The sequence below is a fragment of the Pezoporus wallicus genome, unplaced genomic scaffold (assembly GCF_028554395.1).
Source record: "Pezoporus wallicus isolate ANWC-B61680 ecotype Strahan unplaced genomic scaffold, APGP_CSIRO_Pwel_v1 contig_6354, whole genome shotgun sequence".
In the NCBI taxonomy this organism is placed as follows: domain Eukaryota; kingdom Metazoa; phylum Chordata; class Aves; order Psittaciformes; family Psittacidae; genus Pezoporus; species Pezoporus wallicus.
Window position 1 is genome coordinate 3,053,596 of NW_026638688.1, and position 8,433 is coordinate 3,062,028.

Genomic DNA, 8,433 nt, shown 5'->3' on the forward strand with positions numbered 1-8,433 from the left:
CTCCAGCAACAGCAAACCTTGTTGCTCTCTACACACATCAGTCTCCAAACCCTTCCAAAGACAGGGAACACTACAGCAGCTAGGAAAGTAATAACAAAACATCTTTCTTCAGACTTTTCTGTGCATGGCTTTACCTTCCTTCAATCTTTAAGGTACTCCTCCCAAAAGCAAAGTGCAACCCTTGCTCTAAGTTCAAGTGACTGGACTGATGCAGGCTCTGAAAAATTTCCTGCCTCTACAACTCATTGCTGACCTTCCACTTGAAAACATACCCCCTGCATACTGAAGAAGTACTTGCATATTTGCTGTTTAACCACAGGCTAGTCATTTAGCTCTCAAAAGAGGCTTAAAAACCCTCAAGTTTAAAAACAAAAGCAAAACCAAACCTACTCAAGAACTTAAATATTAGCCTACAGCTACGCAGCAAAGGCGAATACCAGAAGTGCATCTTCTACAAGAAGCTTGCCAACACAGCAAACTGATTTTAATAATTAAAACATATAAATATGCTTTGAGGACCCACTGGTTCATGACCAGGAAAAACACAACCAACCCACTTCCATAACCAATCATTAGTTAAAATAACCCATGTTTTCCTGTGCACAGAGTCTCATACATAGATTGCGGTGCAGTTTTCTTTTTCTAGTTTTGCTTTTCCCCCCCCTCCCCTATGCAGGACACCTTAATAATGTACAGTAAGAAGGACCTTAAGCCTCCAGCAGAGAAGACACCTTTATCTTACCTTAATTTGTCCCGCTTGTATCAGAATGGAGTTTCTAATATTTAGAGAAGGAGATATAAATGTAAACTCTCTGGAGTTAAACTAAGCTACCTGTGGGCCTGATGTTCTCATGGTTTGCCTGAGGAAAACAAATCTTTCATCCTTATCTATGTATTTCTTTTCTAATTAAAATGCATGGACTACTTTAAACACTGTTTACCCAAGGGGGCTTCAGCAGTGCTCCTTCACCACTTAAAGAAAATAAAGAATAAATACCATCAGTGGAAGGCTTTAAAGATGCCACATACATAAGCCACTCATTAAGATTCCTGAAGAGTAATATTATCAAAGCAGAATATTAACACTACAAGTCTATCTATACAAAACAATTGCCAATATAAACACATGACAAGTGAAATCAGAAGGAGACAGAGACACAGAGAGCGTACTTAGATCTTGTTGGCTGTTGCAGAGAGGTAACTAATTCTGTGTCACAATTTGCATTTCTCCTGGGGTATTCCCAAAAGTATGTAGAAAACCCCTGCAGCAGCGAGGCAGAATTATCCAAATCAAACTGGGAAGGTTTGCAGTGCTGCTAGTGATGATTCTGTTATATTCTAAATTCAATTAGAAAGTTAGGCAGCTAAAATAGAAGCACCTTGCTGATGAGGCAATTCTTTCCTGGGCTGAAGGATAAAACAATGTTTCTGAACCCTTTCATGCAAGAGATTTGACAAAGCCTGACAGCAACAAACCAAAGTACAAGTTCTCCTAATACCCTTTGCTTCTGAAGGACTCAGATCAGCCCAGAAACATGAATTATGGGTGTGGACCCACAATTACAAACAAATTGGTAATCAGATCTTTCTGATTTTCTGCTTACCAGCTAGCTTGCCTTCATGGTGGTTTAAGATAATGCATTTCACTCTGTGTTTGCAGTAGATTAGAGCCATGCATGTGGTGAGTTAATTCAGTACACCTAATAAGCAGGGAATTATGAAGCACTGGAACTCATATATGCTTGCAGTATCAGCAACTCTGAGAAATGGTGAGTGCCATGAAAAAGTCAGGTTTTGCCACAGATTGACCTTCATTATTCTTACTTTTACCCTTATATCCATTTTACTGATGGGTAGACTGAGGCGGCAACAGGTTACTGAATCAAGGCTGAGCAGCATATCAGCAGAGACAGAGACTAGAGAGCTGCATTCCTTGTAGTTTCTCCTGGGCTTTTCCTTATAAACAGAAGCACTCCCACCTTCAAGCAGAAAGTGGGAGCTGCTTTACAGTCAACAAATTAGGAACTCTTCCATGTTAAGCAGCCTTCAGAGACAGGTAAGCTTGAAAATAAGATTATGACTGGTTCTGGAGGGTCATAAGAACAGACTATAATTATTTCTGAAACCATATCTGAAGATGAGATTCCTCTATTAGATACTCAATACATGTGTGGCTCTAAAGAGTGATATAATCCTTCTTATATGCCATCCTTATTACACTGTAGAACCCTTATGCCTAGCACTCACATACCCCTTTCTCTCACTCACTGAACAAACTCACCACAGAAAGCCAAGCCCTGCCCCAGACCTTCTGTTTGAGGGTGCTGTGCAAACTGAGGGAATACATCCATATTTTAATACCCTACCTCTTGTTGTGCTCTCCTTCTGAAAGGAAAGCAACCTTGGACTACCTTAGGATCATGCAAACTGAGAGCAAACCAACCAGCAACAGGAAAACTTCCACCTGGACTGGGGGGATTTTAAAAAGCTAGGATCTAAATCATTTTTTGTGCAAGTAACAGAAGAGAAGATACCTGATAGGGCTTGACTTTTAAAAAATTGAATCAATTTCTGCAGCCAGAATTAACTGACAGCTTATATGCAACCACTTCAGCTGTTTACCAAGTGATTGGTGCATACAAATCAAGGGGTGTTCAATGTCTAAATGCTAATGTCTTCATAGACTATGCAAGCACAGATTTGCACCTACAAGAACTGGAAGCGACTTCGTTTAAACTTTAACAAATGTGGCTAAGAGAAAGGAAAGAGAGAAAGGCAATATGAATATTTCAGGGTATGCATCTTGAAAGGTTTGATGCAGCTGCACAGCTCCAATTAAATTCAGTAGGAGCTTCACATCTAAAACCCTGAGCCATGCTTTGAAAAGTCTAAGGGTTTGATGTCAGAGGATGACTTTCAGAGTCAGTTGCTTTTGTTCAGCAGAAGCCTTCGTAGAAGAATGAAGCAGTCTCTCCTTTTACAGAAAGAGAAAGCTGGAGAGAGCAGGACAAGGAGAATAAAGTTCAGAATAGATACTGGCATATAGATTTGTCCAGCACAGTGTCTAAGAGGGGCCACAATGGCATTATTTGTAATGGAAATGATTCAAAAAGGTCAAGCTTTGGCTTTTCCATTACTCAACATCAGAGATAGTTAAGAAACAATTTCCATTTTCTTTGAACCAGCAAAGCCCAATCAAATGAAGGAAGCTCCTGGATAAAAGGATCATCCACTGATCCAATTCTAATCGGCACAGCGATAATTCTCTTACCTCCAACAGGATTAAGCTGATTGTTTGAATAAACAATTTAGTTCATCGTTTGGAAGCACTCAGACAGCCCAGATGTCTTTGGACATTCATGTGTTAGTGCTTCATTATGAAATAAGGTGTGCTTTATGAAGATGCTTTCCTGATTATCTCCACTTGCTGGGCTCTGGTTCCCCTCATAGACTGAATTGGAGCTCCACATTTTAATTCAGGATAAAATTAGACTGGAAGATGCACTCCAGGAGCTCACCTACTGCCCTCCAGCAAACGGTGGCCAGCAGACAAGTCAGACTACAGCTACCTGAAGTAAATCCTCTGAAATGTTTGTAGAGGGGAACCCGGACCTTCAGCACTGTTTTGCTCTACATGCGTTCCTGTTGAGATAGATTACTTGTTAATGTGGGCATAGCCTTCATGGCCTTTTGAGCATGGTCACACACATGACAATAGCCTGAAAGAATTTACACTAAAAAGCATTGCAGATACTAGAAAATCATCTTACTTTTGTATATGACAAGTTAGTCTAGTGATGAATGTGCCGATTTTAAGAAGTCAAATTATAAAAAGTCAAACTAAACTAAACTGTTTCTAGTAGGAATTTCATAAACTAGCATATTCCTCTCAGCTTCTGGTGCGATGACAACTTTTTGTCTCAATATTTTTGCTCTGAAGATGTTTTCCTATAATTTCTAGTAATTGATGTTATTTCATGACATGTCTGTGGCATCGTATCTGCATGTTGTTATTTCAAGTTGTCATGTCGCATTCCACAAGACTACTGCTGCCACATCAAATTATCACAGAGCAGAGCAGTTGCTTTATCATTAAGGGCAGCTGCTACTCTGTACAAATTGAAACATCAATATACTGCAAAGGGTTCCAGGCTACTGAAAACTGTTGCTCCTCAAATTAGTACGCCAAATGCTTATCTTTTTTTCAAAGTCTAACCTGTATCAGTTCAACACAAACAGGAGGTATTTTGTTCAAAGAAACAAAGTGAGTGGGTTTTAAATATCCAGAGTCTGGTTTATGATTGTCTAAATCATAAAAATAATGTGGACGTCATATTTTTAGATACTTTTTGTAGCTAAAAGTACATGCAGAGATCACAGAGCTATTTAATGGTATCACAGAGGAAGCCTTTAACATATCTGGAAGTTTAAGCTGGCATCATTTGCATCCCACTCCAGCATTTTAACCACAAAACATTCATCTTCACACATGAACTAGTGAAGAAAAAGGAGGAAAAGAGAGAAATCAGTAAGATTCCAGACACTGGAGTGATGTTCATATGTTTATGTTTCCATTTTTTCCCTGCCATTTGAAGAAAATAGGATGCAGAAACTTAATCTCTTTGTAGATATTTTCAGAGGGGTCATAAATTCCAGTTCCCTTCAAAACCTTTTCTTAATTCAAATGGAAATATAGATGAGACTGGTGCTTGGGAAAAGAGAAAAGGAGGATTCCTGCTGAGAAGAGATGCTCATGTACATGTGGGCAGTTTCTAGATTCTTTTGGATGTGAAAGGTGTCTTCCCTGATATGATTATTTATGTTGTCTGTCAGAATCTAGAAGAATTTGAGACACACTGTAGATTGTTCCCCTTTCACCTCTGGAGTGAACAAAGATGTCAGAAGTGAACAAATACATTATATTATGATGTGGAGGTAACACAATGGCTAAAAGTCACTATGCAAAATAAGCAGACCAGGGACTGTGTGAAAAAGCATCATGTGCTGGGTATAAGTCCCATTTAACAGGGATGTGCTTCAGTGTACGCACTTCTTCCCAAAGCACTACAGACATCAGTGTGGTTAAAGGATGGAGGAAAGCCTGTAATACCCTCTATGCATTGGTATTATACCCCTTTCAAACCCACATTCAAAAGCTGAGCAATAGCAGCATCTGTGACTGGAAGACAAGACACACAAAAAGCTGGAGACAGAAGAAACTAGGAAAAGCCTGAAGTTGGTTTTGCTTACTGCAGCAAACAGGCTAGGAACACATAGCTTAAGGTTACCTTTGCTTTCCTACTTTTCCATGCAGAAGTGGAAGATGTTTTAGGAACATCAGCAACATGGGTTTCCTCTGCAAGCAAGAGAATTTAAGAGCTGCATGGGCTGGGTAGCAAGAGAGATGACCCTGCTTCAGCCTTTTGTTTTTACTGGATTAGAACACACAGAATGAAAGTCAGCCTTACACATCAGCTTCAGGTAATCTGCTTTTGCACTTTCTTCCTCAGCAGACAGCAGCTCTACCTTTGAAGATAACTATTCATGCATAAAATTACTAATAGAGACCATCTATCTGACGAATGCCTGTTCCTTAATAATTTATATCACTTGATCCATTTTCAAAGGTTAGCCTTACATTAAAACTGCAGTTCTGAATAGGTCAGTCTATTACTTACAGATAAATTACTCCACCTCTTCACGTTATAGTGTTGTGTTTTGATAATGACAGAGTATTTATTCCTATTCTTTCTTCTTCTTCTCAGGGACGGCATGGCAAAGCCTTAGCATGACCTGCCTTCCCATGCCTCCCTATGTAGTCCTATTTTGATTCTTTTTTGACTAAGTCAGTCTAAACATCTCCTGCTTATAATCTTTTACCTGCTTTTAGCAACAATGTGGAAATACTTGGCACTCCAGGATGAAAAGATGAATCAATGATGCATCATAGGACTATACTAAATTCTAAGCTTTGTCATGCTGCGTGTGAGCTAAAGTGCTATATAACCAATAGCATTAAATTCGTTGTAATTAAAAGATAATTTCTGCTCTCCTCTAGATAGATAAAGCAATAAAATAACAATGTTTAAAGAGGAAATGCCAGTGTAGTGTTCATACACCTAACTACTACCCAGGAGATTATGCATTGTAAATATAACAGAAAAGTTCTTACTCTTTTATCTATGGAAGCATTTTGTGGTGGTAATTTTATACCACTGAAGTAGCCTGGAAAGTTGCTGGACCACAGACGACTTACCTTAAGAAACACCTGGTACAGGTATTTTCCTATGACTGTGAGGAATTGTCAAGTTACAACAGTTTGTCAAGTATCTCATTACAAACACATCTCTGGATTACTCGGAGTGAAGAGCTCTTTTCAGGCAATGCAGACATCAGCACACAGGATCAGTGCACCAGTCTGTTAGCTCTGCAGTAACAGGATGAAAGGAAAAAGCAGACTTCAAAGTCTATGGACCTTCTGCATTAGCTGCACGAGTATAGGCAGAAGCAGCATCCAGCACCAAGACAGCAGTGATACCTCAGCCCAGAGCTGCCCTTGGGTACAGTGCTGTCTGAGAAAAGGACAGTCCCATTCTGCACAGCAACCATCCCAACAGGGAAACCGAGACAGCAGTCATTCCAGAGAACTGTCAGGTCTTATGCAGCATGCAGCAATCCTGATGGATTTCCCTAAATTGTGCTTCTGATTTAAAAGCTCACGTGGAAGAACTGGCCTTTGCTTTTCAGATAAAAATGAAATAAGAGTCTGTGTGACCCCTTGGAAACACATTCAGAGGTTCACTGTGCTTCCCACAGAGCCAAAGCAGTTAATAAAAATGTCTCTGTTGCTCCTGGCCTGTGTATCACATTCTCCCCAGAGTTAATCAGGACAAGCTTAGAAACAACACATGCACTTCAAATACATTTTCCTTAGGCCCCTTCTGAAGTAAATGCATGCATGGATAGAATATATGTATATAAAGAGTAAGCAGTCAGCAACTACAACATGGATAATACACGAACAAGCCTCCTCACCATCAGGTTCCAGGTGCAATTACCAGCAGTTATCCAGAGGCAAATTATTCACAATGATTGGTGATAAACAGATCAGTTACACATAAAGATACCAACTCCAGCTACAAAAAACCTTTTGTAGATGCTAGCCAGAGAAGAACCCAATCCATGCATGTGAACAGATACTGGGGTCTCAGGATACTGGAGCTTTTAGCAGCATACCCTATTGAATGCAGCATAGGACTTCCAGAAGATTTTTGACACTGCTGCAATGTAACAGCAAGACAACGCCTTCAATACTCGGGCAACCTGCCCTCTACCTACACAAGGTGTAGTAGAAAGTGCTGACTTCCTGTTGTTGGAGCACGTGGCTGCTATGCAACTGCACACGCAGCAGGAGCTCTGCATCTCCTGTGCAGCTCTCACTTGGAGCACTGCATTGCTCCGGGTGCACCCAGTATCCCAGGAACAAAGTGCTTTGTATTTCATATAGAAAACGCTTAAAGAAGAGCTCCAGATCTATTACTTCAGACCCTGGGCAACAAATGATTCTCAAAGAAACAAAGCAGCTCCAGATATCCCTACGAAGACCCCTGAAGGCAGACCAAAAGAAAGCACAGAGAAAACACGTACTCCTCTTTTTCTTAGCTAGCTAGATCTGAAAGGTTGCAAAAATGGATATATCCCATTGACAGTCAGCACATCAGCTCGTCCATGCATCGACAAAGACAAAAAAGGAGGATCCCAAAGCCTCTGTTTACTGTAGGGGGTCTACCTCAACGTGACGTGTTTGGAAGAAGCAAGAACAGTATAGGACACTTGCAGCCCACTGGGCAGGACGGCATGAGTACAGGAGATACTCCACTGGCAAATCTGAAGTGTCGTATTGAGTCCACACATTATTATTTCCATGTAGATGGTTGTGACATCTAATTCTGTCAAGGCTTGTAAAGCATGGAAAACCCTATATTGCATCATGTCTTCACCACAAGCCAGGCTGAGACAGAGGAGGAAAATGGTTTAATTTATGTTCATTACCCCACATTACCTTCCCTAGCAGTAAACTAATTCAGACTGCCTTAAGTACGGCCCTGTCAAGCCAACTATGACTAATACCTCCACCTTTCTTACTCCAGCATTTAGTCCTGTTCCTGTCATGGAAGGAGAGAGTAGCTACAGCTTAAAGAACAAAACAACCAAAAAACCCCTCCAACTCAAAAAAGCAAAACAAACCAACCAAACAAAACCCAGAAAACAAACCCAACCACAAAAACCCCACAACTACAACACAAAACCACCCCAACAAACCAAACTAAGAAAACCCAACAAAACAAAACCACATCCATAAGGGCATCTCCAGCACATGATCTAGGTTCTCATTGCTAATCCATTTTAACAAGAGCTGAACAAGACAAAGTC

General features: G+C 40.4%; 1 long non-coding RNA gene across 1 annotated transcript; it reads right to left on the reverse strand.

Moving 5' to 3' along the window:
* Positions 1 to 679: 679 nt before the first annotated feature.
* Positions 680 to 6,398, reverse strand: LOC130600563 (uncharacterized). The gene is made up of 4 exons (XR_008972484.1): positions 6,257 to 6,398; positions 5,289 to 5,432; positions 942 to 972; positions 680 to 860 (listed from the first exon to the last, which is right to left on the reverse strand). It is a non-coding gene; the product is annotated as an uncharacterized LOC130600563 (long non-coding RNA).
* Positions 6,399 to 8,433: the final 2,035 nt, after the last annotated feature.